The sequence below is a fragment of the Panthera uncia genome (assembly GCF_023721935.1).
Source record: "Panthera uncia isolate 11264 chromosome D3 unlocalized genomic scaffold, Puncia_PCG_1.0 HiC_scaffold_8, whole genome shotgun sequence".
In the NCBI taxonomy this organism is placed as follows: domain Eukaryota; kingdom Metazoa; phylum Chordata; class Mammalia; order Carnivora; family Felidae; genus Panthera; species Panthera uncia.
Genome location: NW_026057586.1, coordinates 9,788,706 through 9,802,943, shown reverse-complemented (window position 1 = coordinate 9,802,943; position 14,238 = coordinate 9,788,706).

Genomic DNA, 14,238 nt, shown 5'->3' with positions numbered 1-14,238 from the left:
TAAACAATATGAGGAAAGCAGAGAATGTCACATGGGAGCTTAGGGCAGAGGCTAGTGACCTAGTCTATGGAGGAAGAGGAGTATTTACACAAAATGTACATATGAAAGCTGAGACTTCCAAGGATGAAAAAAAAGATAATCGGGAGATTGGAAGTTTGACTAGGAGATAATATCTCAACCCAGGAAATACAAGTGTGGGAGCTTGGAGGTAAAAGGAGCGACAATATTCATTTTAGTCGCTATACAGCTTTTTTATTAAAGTTGGGACTGTTTTGGGATGAAGAGAAATATCTTTATTTTACAGTTCTTATGAGGATTAGATATAATGTATAAAAATATCTACTATATAATAACTCATTACGAATTAATTAATATGATTATTATACAATTTATTGCCATGAAATTAAGACTTAAACTAGAATTTCTAATATGATTTTGGAAAATCTATATAACTAATAACCACTTAAACCCACTTTAATTTAGTACCATGACTGTAAACCAACATAAATCTACTTAATATCCTTTATCTATATTTAATTAAAATAACAACGTAAGCTCATTTCCAATTTGGACTCACATTCCTCAAAAAAAAAAAATAGATGAATGATTTAAAAGCCTATGTAAAACTGGGGCGCCTGGGTGGGTCAGTCGGTTAAGCATCCGACTTCCAGCTCAGGTCATGATCTCACAGTTCTTGAGTTCGAGTCCCGCGTCAGGCTCTGTGCTGACAGCTCAGAGCCTGGAGCCTGCTTCAGATTCTGTGTCTCCCTTTGTCTCTGTCCGTCCCCTGCTCTTGCTCTGTCTTTCTCTCTCTCAAAAATAAATAAACATTAAAAAATTAAAAAAAAAAAAAGACGTAAAACTGAATAATCCAATCGCTCATTTTACTAATACGTGAATAAAGTAATTGTTTTTATGAATTTCTTAGAATAAATGTCATGATTTCCATTTCCATGCAAAGAGTGATTAGAGCTGTCCATCAAGGCCACTTAAGCAAACAAGCAAATGAACAAATATGCAATTGCCACTGGAACTGAATTCTGAAGATTTTAAGTGCCTGTTGTGAAAAAGCCAATGTACATGAACGGAACTTACAAGGTTCCGCTGCAGACAATTGACTGCACTTTCTAATCCATCTCGGTTTTTGGTTTTCCTGGCGCAGCACACGGGGCACATCTGGAGATTGATTTGCTTATTTTCAAGAAGTGCTTCCACTGTCATTGGAAACAAATTTAACAATTCCCTTTTGCATTGTAACATCTCTTCTGTTTTTCTCTTTCCCGGCCCAACTATTAAAAAACACTCCCTACAGTTCTTCTAACATTGTGGAGGTGTTTATAAAGCTATTAACAATCCTTTCAAATTTCTCCCTCTAAAGTGATTTACTTTTACGCTTCCTTGGAAAAAAAAATGTTTTACATTCAACTTTATTGCCAACAAAGCATCAACACTAGCTTAGACTTTTATAATAATTAGAGCCAAGATAACTTAAAATGTTGTTAAATTGAAGAATTTTAAGGAAAAACTGGATTGGGAAGCCAGAATCTATTTTTAAGACCAAACCCCAAAGAATATGAGGAAATGTAAGATGTATCTAAGATAAAATTGCTGACAACAGGTGATTCTGCATCTAAAAAAGTTTAGGTGCTTTATCTTTACACTGAAAGTAGTATAAGAAAAAGAGAGTGATAAATGAAGTGATTTTCTTGTTTGTTATCATGAAATATTAATGTAATAATCATTGAAAAGATCAAAGATAGGCAAAATAATACTTTATAAAAGCTGTATCATAAACAGAAGCCAAGTGTGACTTTAAGATATTAACCTACTTTCCAAAACATCAGCAGTAATAATTGTCAACATGTCCCAGGGAAGAAAGAAATGGGGCAAAGCTATTTCTATGAGAGCAGTACTGATTATAATCATAACTAATCAGTTCCTCCCTGCATGAAATATTGCTAACAGTAAATAGAAAAATCATTTGATATATAAAACTGCTTACCAAAAGTAAATCTAAGCATACATACATATATAGAAAGTGTATATACATATGCAAAATGTAAGCTTAATCATATACGTATGCATATATATATATATATATGAAATGGAAAATCAGATGATGAAAAAATAATTTGACTCAACAGAAATGGTTTTGAGTTGTGATTATATAAATTTGTTTTTTTTTTTTTTTTTTTTTTTTTTTTTTTTTTTTTTTTTTTTTTTTTTTGCATGAGACCTTTTCTGAACATTTTGTTGGGAAATAATCTCAAATTTACTGAAAAATTGCAAAAATAGAAAACAGTCTAAACACTTGGAATTTACAAGAGCCAGAGGGAGTCAATAGAAAGGAATCTCATAGTAAAGAAATGTAGAGGGAAAAAATAGGGGGCCGGAGGAGTGGGGAGAGAGAGAGAACGAGCATGAGAGTGAGAATCAGAAGAGACAGATCTTGAAAGACATTTCCAGAAGTGTGAGGCCCATATTTTTTCTTGAATTAGAAAACCACTAAGTAAATGAAAAAAATAACTTTTTTTTCCTTTTCCACTAGGCTTCACTTTTTGAGTTCGGTTGCACCATCTATAAAGGTTTTTTTTTTTTTTTTTTTTTTTATCTGGATTTGAACACACTTGGAATAGGCACAGTGGGTCCCCTCACTGGTTCTCTTACAAAGCTTCTAGCTACAGGAGACTTGAGTCAATTATTTTATGACAGACCTACCCTCCCTCCCTGAGACTGAAAGCTCCCAGAGCCTTGCTACCGAAACTTCCCACGGGCATTGGCATCTCCTGGGATTTTGCTGGAATGAAGTTATCGGACTCTTTTTTGACAAAGGTAAACCGGAACCTTCTTTGTGACAAGACACTCAAGTGATTCACTTTCAAGCTATGCAAGCACTGCTGCGGGAAAAACAGATACTGCTTGTGGAAAACCTGGCACTCCTATCAGGAAATGTAAATTTTCACTTCATTCTCTACCTTGTGTTTGGTTCTGAGTAGAAAGGTTACCAGAGGTCCAGTCCTAACTGTAAGCTGATTCTCAGGTGCCTGTGTGAGGCCACAGTTGACCACAAGAAGATGAGGGGCTTTACTGAACCTTAAGAACAGTTATTATTTACCACATAATTCAAGCTAGTGATCAGTTTTCTTTTATAGCCTCTTAGCGGGAGTATAATTACACTCTTTGTATCACAAACAAAAGAGGTTATGGAAGTTTCTTTTCTTCCTCTTCCATGGAATCTTTCAGGTTTTTACATTTATGTTATGTTTCTTTTATGTATGTATGTATGTATGTATGTATGTATCATGTATCTATCTATCTATCTACCTATCTACTGGTTTATTGGCATCTACAACTAGGGGTGTGAGGAAGAATCTGGTAAGAACTGATGAACTGATTAGATACACAGACATGAACACACACACACATACATTCCTAATCTAAATTTCATGCACTGGCTATTAAATCACAACTGAATCAATTACTTCTTAAACCTTCCTTTGCATGTTCAGCCTTGTCACTTGTATTCTGGTCATATGGATCTACAAAGTTGAAATGCACAATTAGCAAAGCAGAAGCAGATAATATTCCCTTAAAGGGAATGAATTCTCAATTCTTTCCTTCCCTAGTTTCTCCATCAAATATGGCGTATTAACTATGTTGTGCTTTTGGGTTCAGTAATCCCAACTGGACAGTGGATTTCTGGGGTCAGAGACTGTGCCCTGTACTTTTGTGGATATGTATGCTTTCTATAGCTAGAGTCATCTTTACAGTGTATAGAACTTGGAAAAATTCATACTACAAGCATTCTGGTTTCTCTAGATGTATACTTCACCACTCCTGATATTTTTATAAATAGTGTACTGAACCAAAACAGGTGTCAAAGACAGCTTTGAAGACAAACAAAACTAGTTAAAAAAATTGGGAAGAGGGGCAAATATGAAAAAGCCATCTGTTTATAGGCCCCTTGCCTTTGTCAATCAGGAGGATGATATTTGTGGTGTAGAACAGATCCAAGCTTAACAGGAAGCAAGATCCACAGGTAACTATTTCCTTTCCTTTCTCAAACGCCAGCAATTCAAGATCCTACAAAACTCAGGTGACAGAATGGCAGACCTGATTTACCATAGTCCAGATTTAACACCTGCTGCCTTGAAATGAATAATTGTGTGTGTTTGTGTGTGTGTGTGTGCGTGTGCGTGCATGTGTGTTTTAGCACCTTCAGTTACTTACTTCTGTTTAACATAATGTACCTTAAGACAAAAACATGGACAAAAAGAATTGACCTAAATGTTCAGAATTAATTGTGTATTTATGAAATAATTCTTAAGTCTCTAAAGAGCAATTCAATATACTCATTTGTACTAAAAGACAGGTAATTTTTCACTTGACGTATTTGTTGGGATATTGCATACTTGTGCGCAGGGGGTACATTTATCATTGAAGACAGTGTGAGCGCTAATCCCTGGATTAGTGCAACATGGCACCCTGAAGTTTCCCATGGAGCCAATAAATAGCCTTCTTTTCTCTGAGTTATGAATGAATTGCTAAATAAGAAACAAACTGAATACTCAGTAAGTAGAGAATAAAAATGATCACTGTTCTAACTTCTAAAGGCTGAGACAGAGGATGTCACTTAGGGCAGAGTTGATATTCAAGATATTTAACAGCCACGTGCCCAATGCTTAGACCATTTAAAATGGTAACATCTAAGCAAAACAAAGGCAAGCCGCTTGGAATACCTGTTGAACATCAGCCCTGAATGAGTTGGTCAGGATGACCTTGCTCTCTCCTTCCCCCCCAGAAAAGTCAACTAAAGACAAACCATTGGGGGAAGGTTACAAAGCAGCGCCTTCTGACCCAGTTACATCTTGTTTTTTGTAGAATGAGATGGAGAAACAGACAAAATCATCCCCTCATGGGTGATGAGGACCATGCAGAAATTGGCTCCCATCACTCAAGGCAGAAGAACCACTGACTTCAACCAGGGAACCAGGTAACAATGCATCTACAAGAGGAATAAAGGTTGAGACGAGTTTCCAAAGGCTTAAGAAACAGCCTTTCTCAAAAAAGAAGTATCAGGATAGGGGTAAAAATGCTCCTTCTTATAAATATCACATCTTTCATGTTATGAGATATCTGTAACATGGATAAAATGATAGAAAAACTAGAGGAAACCTAAGACAAAGGCATGGAAGACTGACCCATAATTACACATGTTTAGTTGATTGGGCATCGATTGCAAATGAACAAAGATATTCTTAAAAAATAGGCTGTGAATTCGTTACCCCCCACAAAATATGGCAGTTTTACCAATCATTACAGTATTTGAAAATTGTTGTATGATATAGACATATAGATAGGAATAGGTTGATAAGTAAAGATGTACGTATACAATTTTATAGCTAACATGTAGAATAGACCGTGTCCATATATAAATAAGCTCTACTTTTGTTTTATATCAACTTTGAAAGATATGGTTGTTATTCCATTTCACAAAGGAGAAATCTAAGACACAGAATAACTCTAATAACGCTGGTTAGCAATGTTGTTTTCCACTGGGGCATGGATAGCAATTCTTAAACCACTATACATGTATTTGGTTATATTCACTATACATGAATTGAAAAATATGTAAATGGCTGAAACGTGGTAAGAGCGACATTTCTCAGTGTCGGAATGGAAGATAACAAGTAAGCCAGAAAGAAGGCTGGAAAGATCACTATGGCTATGGAGTAGAGTTGGACACATCAGGACAAGTTCATGTTTCGCGTTATATATGAAGAGATGGTTACATATAGACACGTTTATAGATAATGACGCATACACAGGGCAATACACACACACATATTTCCTTTCTCTGTCAGCTGAGATCACCCAGATCTTGGTTTGTCATATCATCCTTCCAGAATAAGAATTAAGACTCTTTGGAGATATGACTGATTCCAGGACTGGGGCAAGGGACATAGAAGTCTCGAGAATATTATAGTGCCAAAAAGTGAGGAAGTGCTAAAGCAGACAAAAACAACAAAAAAAAAAAAACACCAGCCCACGATAGTATCAGTGGGGCACAGGAGACAAATGAAAGCTTTACTAATGGTCAAAGCTGGAACAATTTGAACAGAAAATGAAGTCTAACTGGATTATAAGCTAGAATATACAATAAATATCTATGCGTCAGCACTGGTACTCTGAAGGAAGAAATTTTTGGATGAAATTGTGGGAATGACAGATGCGTTGTACTTCTCTTGAGTATAACTACAAAGAAAACAAAAATATAATCAGAACTCCCTCTCAGTGTCTTGTCCACACTCCCCTCCCACCCTGTAGACTTTGCATCTTAAACCAGCTTCTTTACAAGGCAGAACTTCAGGCTGCCAGGGTGTTTTCACTTTAATGACTTTTCTTTTTGAAGTAAAAGCCAGGATTATCTACTGGGAGTGAGGTGATGTAAGAAATGTAAGAGAATTAACAAGACCAGTAGTAAAACAATAGATGCTCCAGGGAAAATAATCTAGAGATGACCAAGGTTAGAAGAAACATGTCTGAATATCACCGAGGGCTGAGCTGAGATTAGAGGCAGTTATTTATAATAAGATGCATTTTGACTGTACTGCGAATATTCGCAATTATGTTCCTGACTCGTTCAACAGTAATATGGGAAGCCTAGGCTTTAAAATGTAGGATTCGCCATATTTGCTGCATTCTGAAGGGCTCTCAGCTATAAGATGCACCCTCATTTTACCAACTGTTTTTCATTCACTCATCCAACAAATGTTCTTGGGCCTCATGGAGTTTATATTCCGTTGAGGTGGGCAGTTGCTAATGAAGTAAGTAATTATGTTAAGCTTCAGGTGATGACAGTTTCTATTGAAAAATGTAAAGTACAAAGAAGTGTAGGAAGTACATAGACCGTGTGTGTGTGTGTGTGTGTGTGTGTGTGCGCGCGCGTTGATGTAAACAGGTTGGAAAATTAAGTTTCATTGAAATGGTAGCTTGTGGGCAAAAACCTAAAGAAGATGAAAGAGAGCAGTCATTCAGATTATTTGGGGAACAACTATCCAGGTACAAAAGAGCAAAGAATTCTGTGTAGCCAGAGTGAGGTGAGAAAAGGGTGAATAATGGCAGATGAGTCAGAGAAATTCTAAAGGTTCAGCTATGCAGGGCTTTATGAGCCATCACGAAGATTTGACTTTTACTCTTAATGAGATGAAAAACCATGGGAGGGTTTTGAGCAGAGCAGCAACATAGTCTGACATGTTTTTCAAAGCTCAGTCTAGCTTCTGTATTAAGAACAGATTATAGGAAAGTAAAGAAGGAGGCAGGAATATTTGCTAAAAACCTATTAAAATAAAAGTAGGAAAGAGATATTTGTGGTTTGGTCCAGAGTAGTAGCAGTGAGGGGTTAGAAGGTGCATATTGATACAGTTTGATGGTGATAAAAGAATGCAATTACCTTTGATTTTGGACTAAGCACCTGGTATAGAGATGCTACAAAGTGGAGCGACAGAGAATTGGGATGATTAATTCAGTTCAAAATTTTTTGAGATGTCTATTATGTCTTCCCAGTAGAGATGTTGAGTGCGCTCTTGCGTATTTGAGCCTGAGGTTTAAAGGAGAAAGCCAGTTAGAACAGAATAATTTAGAAGGTGTTGACATATTAATTAAAACTATCGGATTGGAGAAGATAAAGAATAGACTAAGTTGGGGGGGGGAGGGTTGAAGTAATGGGACATCCCGATGTTTAGTGGATAGGGAGAAAAGAAGAACAAGCAAAAAACCCTTGGCAGGATCAGTAAAGGTAGGAGCAAAATCAGCAGAGTGCGGCATTTTGGACCAAGGTAAGAAAGAGTTTCCAAGAGGACTAAGGGATTAATGGCTTCAAATGCTCCTAACAGATCACTTCATGTGATGACTCAGAATGCACCCTTTGATTTTGTAAGATGTAAGTCCTAAGATCTTTTAGTGACAAGTTTGGTAAAACGGTAGGATAAAATGGAGAAAATGTTGGCTATAAATGGATCAAAGAGAAAGTGGAAGGAAAGCAATTAGACACAGTCCACCCTTCTGGAAGTTTGGCAGTGAATAAGGGTGGAAAAGTGGGGAAGTTTCTCAAGGAAGATGTGGGGAGCAAAAGAGGTCTTTTCAAGACCAGAAAGGTTTTTGGTGCTGAAGATAATGATTCACTTGCCCCGAGAAAATGTGATTATGTAGGAGATAATGGGGAGAATTTCTGGACTTTTATGCTTGGAAAAGCGGGAAGGAGTAGTATCTAATGTACAAGCCTAACTAACTGCCCACAGTGGCAGAAAATGCATCTAGATGAACAGGGTTGAGGATCGAATTCACGGAGAGGGAGCCTCATGGGTGGTATGGCGACCTCAGGAGCCTATAGAAGTTCTCTTCTGATTGAGCCTATTTTCTCAGTGAAGCAGGAAACAGTCACATGGGAGAATAAGTTTAGGTGAGGAAGAGTTAGAGGTTTGAAGAGAGAAGAAAATATACAAAATCACCATCCAAGAGACTGAAGAATGAACAGATTTAAGAAAAAGTGGAGAGAATGATGCAAACTCTGGTTGCTTTTGGAAAATAAAAAGAAACTCTCTCTCATATTACATGTGCTCCTCAAACATGAAATTGTGGAGTCGAGGGAAAAAAGGACTCAGCATCCAGTGAATGTAGCAATGCATACTCTTAAATATGCAAACTTCTCTATTTTGCATCCTTTTCATCTCATGGAGGCTACACTATACTCTTCAATCAGCAGCTTGATGGAAGCACATAAATCAGGCTCTGAAAAGCCTTGACTTCAAGTTTGCTACTGCACTTCGGAGGGCCCTGTCGCATTCTTGTCACTTGATAGTATTGTTTTCTTGATTAGTTTATATTTGCAATTTAAACGTGGATCCAAGAGTTTACAAAAGCGCCGGGTTCCAAAAGGGTGAGTTGCCATGGATTCCAATTTGTGCCAGAGGGACCTTAGCTACACAGAAGTGAACAGTGGCATTTTAGTGAGGGTCGTAGTGAAGCCCAGTGATTACGGGATCACCTGGCAGATGGACAATGACAACGTTAAGGCAGGATTAATGCAGACTAATACACGTTACAAGCAAATTATTACAGCTCCAAGAAAAAGTATGTAACACACAAAGAGAGAGGGTTGGACTTGATGCCTTTTTGCATTCTTCCTCCTAATGCTAAGATTTCAGAAAAAAATATTTTAGGTTCTATATGTAATTGTAATATTTTAAAATCATTGCCAATTGTTCTGAAAAGGATATGTTCTCAAAGTCATTTTAAAATATCTTTACAAATAGTTATGTGAATTTATCATAAGATTTGTTTTCCTGGACATTTTTGATATTATTTTAGCAATTTCGTATATTTTCTGCTTAAATAGAGACGCGCATCCATGACTTACCTATGTTTTCTGATTGTGCAATATATTTATCATAAGTTATTTTTAATTTGTGTTTAAATTGATCTTACATCTTTTAACATTTAATACCCAAATACATAATAAAATCAAAAAAAAATTAAATGTACACATCTTAGTTCATTTGGGTTGCTATAACAAAAATGCTTTAGAGTGGGTGGCGGTCTATGGCATGTATTTTTCACACTTTTGGAGACTGCGAAATCCAAGATCAAATTGGCTAATCTGGTCTGGTGAGGGTCTGCTTCTAGCTTCACAGATGGCCCTCTTCTCACTGTGTTCTCACATGATGAAAATTTGAGAGATTCTCTGAGGCCGCTTTCATAACAGCATGACTCCCATTCATGAAGAGTACATCATCATAACCTGATCATCTCTCAACACCCCACCTCCTACTACCATCACATTGGGAGAGGGGGTATAAATGTTGAGTCCATAACAATGTATATGCATATTGAAATACATATATACATATATTTTTCCTCAAACACATATATATTCATTAGGTATATATGTATTATGTATATATGTGCATGTGTATATATGTATATATTACACATCATACATGCATACATATACAGTACATATAATATAGTATATGTATGTGTATATATAAATATATATAGTCGGCATATTACAAATATAAACATACTAGTCTCGATCAACCTATTAATTACAAACTAAATTTTTTTGGAGAAGCATAAACTTAATCTTACTTCCCATTTTCTTAGGGTTTCAAATAAGTCCTAAGTCTGCTCGAGCACCGCCTCTGCATGGCAAGCTCAGAGGCGGTAGACGTCTGGCGTCGGGACCAGCCAGTCATCTGCTCCCCCAACATCTTGTTAAGACTGCTCCATCAACACTCCACAGGGACCCCTGCAAACTCTTTTCATGCCCCCAGTGCAGGTTAACCTCTGGGGTGGTGGCTCTCTCTGTCACTCTGTGCCACTTTTGTGCACACACAGGTTATCTGGCTTCTTCTGGGCCATGGAGGTAGAGGAAATTCAGTGTAACTGTAGACGGTCCTGTCTACCTACGTACAGTATGAAGTTTTTTCCTCTGAAATCGTTCTACCTTGACTGGACAGAAGGGCCTTCTGCCTGCCTTTCTCCTTTCCTTCCTTCCTTCTGTCCTTCCTTCCTTCCTTCCTTCCTTCCTCCCTTCCTTCCTCTCTCCCTTCCTTCCTTCCTTCCTCCCTTCCTTCTTTCCTTCCTTCCTTCCTTCCTTCCTTTCTTCCTCTTATTTTTAAATCTCTCGGGCAACATGAAAGGTGTACTATTTAGACGTTTCTTTTAAAATAACAATTAGAAATATTGGCATCAAATCTGTAGAGAAAATATCACCCTATAGTATGGAATTTATTGTCAGTTTAATTCCTATTTTCCTGTTATATGCCAATCATGTATGTGTGCACATGTGTGTGCATGTGAGTGTGTGAAGGAGATAGAGGAAGAGAAAGTATACAAGTGAACGAGCACTGGTAACTGTGGTTGTGACTTGTTTGCTTGTATAAGATGTAAATCTTGAGGGTTTGTTGTTAAGGGAAGATTCCAAACCTAATTATGATCTATTTTAAAATTTGAGATCTAACCCAACACCCAGTAATAATGCAAATCAAATGGCATTCAAGAATTGAAACCTTTATAATTTACCTTTTATCTTTCATAATTTATCTTTTTATGATTTATCTTTTACCACAGTTATATACGCATGTATTTTTTAAAATATTTATTTATTTTTGAGAGAGAGAAAGAGAGAGAGAGAGAGAACAAGTAGGGAGAGGGGCAGAGAGGCAGAGAGAGAGAATGCCAGGCAGGATCCGCCTATCAACGTAGAACCCAATGCGGGTCTGGAACCCACGAACTGTGACATCATGAGCTGCACCAAAATAAAGAGTCAGACACTTAACTGACTGAGCCACCTGGGTGCCCCATATATGTATGTATTTTAAAGAGTTAGACAAGTATGGGGTTTTGTTATACTTTTTCATATTGAAAAAAACATTTTCCCTGTGCCTCCCTTCTCATATATTTTATCATTTTTCTGACATATTTTTAAAATAGCAGGCTTGTATTAAAATATTTTAATTTCCCACTTTGAGACAGTGCCTATTAAGTAGTTTGAAAGATGAGGACGACCCCTCCTTCACTACACACCCCTCCCATGCTCGTTACACATGCCTGTTCATTCCCACATGTCCCACATTTTCCTGTATTGTTCATTCAGAGCTGTTGGCCAAAATATTTAATCACAGGTGAAGCCCTCCTCTGACCAATCAGAGTGGACACAGCCTGGAACAGATGAGTTGACGTATCAATGTATATTACAACCATCGTCTCTCATTCTATCTTAAATGTTGTTTACCAGTAATCAGTGTTTATATTAATATGATTATGCAAATACTGTTTTGTTGAACCATAAAGCAATCATTGATTGCTTTTTCTATCCTGCACAAGTATTTTGACTAAAACCAATTACTGTATTTTGATGGCTGTAGTATGTTTGCATGTTTAGTTTTCTTATTTATTGCTAGTTCAGGACCAATTTATTTTCACTTGTGAAAATATTTTAATTTGCTCACATAAATTAAACATTCTATTCCTTTTTTTATAAGAAAGCTTTCCCAGGTCCTTCTTGTGTACTTATTGGTTTGTTGGACCACTTCGGCTGGGAATAATTTGCTGCTAGTTTTCCGTCTTGGAAGAAAGAAATATAGAAGTTTCTGTACTTGGGATATTGAATCTATTGTGATCCTTTAAACTTTTCATTAATATTTTTTTTCTTTCCCTCCCTGAGGAAGCTTGCAAATTCTTTTCACTGCTCACAGTATTCTAAAATTGTATAATGTGATACGGTTCTATTTTCATCCATTGGGCTGAATGCTTAGAAATCCTTTGTAGAGGAGACGCTTGAGACACCAGGCCCTGTTCCCAGCAGAGAAGGCTTCAGCCATGGGCTTGGTATATTCTGAGAGAAAATATCCCATCACTTCTCATCAGTGACTCATATACATCAAAGCCACCCACCGTTCTGATAAACTGAGAATCATGTGATCATGGTGATTATTAGCTGTAGCAAAACCAGTTATAAATCTCAATATTTGTGTAGAACAGACCAGAATGATAAGGCAAACCAGAAACAGAAAATCGTTGGTGAGGTTTGCAAGGAGCCACTGATAGGCAGGCTATTGACCCCAGAAGGATTATTTCCTGAACATGCAAGGATGTCCTAGGGTCATTCAGTCTTGTGTCTTGAACTTGACTAAATCTGGGAAGACTTATTTACACGATTCTCCACAGGTGGTTGGAGAATATGAAAGAGAATGACCTGAGTGCATGTAGCCAAAGGACTCCTTTCTTGTATAAGAATAACCGGAAAGCTTAATTAATAATAAGTCTCCTAGCAGAACAAGGTCTGAGAGAAGAACGCATTACTTTGAAAAATACTAAAGTGTGGAAAAGTCTACATTTTCCATACCATTGGCACAAGTCAAGATGAAGAGAGCACAGTGAATCTCCTGCCCAGGTGAGGACAGATTGCCTTCAGGAGGCACATCCTTCGGCTCAGGCGTTGGTGAGTGTTCCTGATGGGTAGCCGGAGTCTCACCCCTTTAGGGAAGAAGTGAGATTTGTTACCAGGATTTCGCATACTTCACAGAGTCTGGGAGGGTACAAGATCTAAGCCTCCAGAGAACAGAGTGAGGAACCACGTCCAATGTCAGAGCACACAGCAGCTCTCTTCGTGCTGCTGTGACCAAATGGCACAGTCCCAGGAGCGGGCCCTGTGCACTCGCCAGTGGGAGGAGCTTGGTGCTCCTCTGAGAACTGCCCTCCTTTGAGCCCCTGGAAGGAGCCACTACTACCTCCACCGCGCCTCCCCTGGCCAGAGTGGGTACTGCACCACTCCTCCTTCTCACCTGCTGGCTGCCTTGAAGGTGGGGGTCTCCAAACAGGAGGGGGGCACAGAAGCCGGGTGACCGAAAATAAAACCTTTGCCTACCCAAGTGCAAGAGTTTTGACTTTGATCATTCACTTTTCATCAATTCAAATGTCTACAGTTAGCAATGTCTGAAGGATTCATTAACTGAGGAATCTTTAAAAGCTATAAAGGATTTGTTGAAAATGACTAAGCCCACAGTGTGTATTGAGCCATTTATATTTTAGTAAGTGCTCGACGTAAACATGACTATAAACAACAAACGGTGTGCAACATATGGAACAGATTGAATAGGAATACCCAATTCATTCTCACAGAAGCCATTCTCTAATATGATACAATATCACCAAGCCTGCCTGCCTAGAGAAATACCAGGCTTACAAGTTTTAAACATGCGGCAATCAGTACAGAGAACAGGGTTTCTTAGGAAATCTTTTTCAAAATGGGGGAAATAATATCGGTTTTTGTTTTTTTCTTTAGAGAGATAGGACGAAGAGAGGCAGGGAGAGAGAGAATCATAGGCAGGCTCCACGCTCAACTGGAGAGCCGGATGAAGAGCTAAGTCTGGGAATCCTGAGGTCATGACCTGAGCTGAAATCAAGAATCGGACGCTTCACCCACTGAGCCACCCCAGCATCCCTTATTTTTTAAATATCTGGAAAAACTGATGTCCCTTTTTCCCTGTAATTAGAGACAGAAAATACCAATTCACGTGAAAGGCATTATCTGCATATTAGAGGAAGTTAGCTCAAGTGGTTTATATGACTTTATTCAAAAAAAAATCTGAGAGAAAACATAATTTGTTTTATAAGCATTTATTCAACAAACAAAAACATGATAATTTCCAAAACTGTCCCAGTGAAATTAAC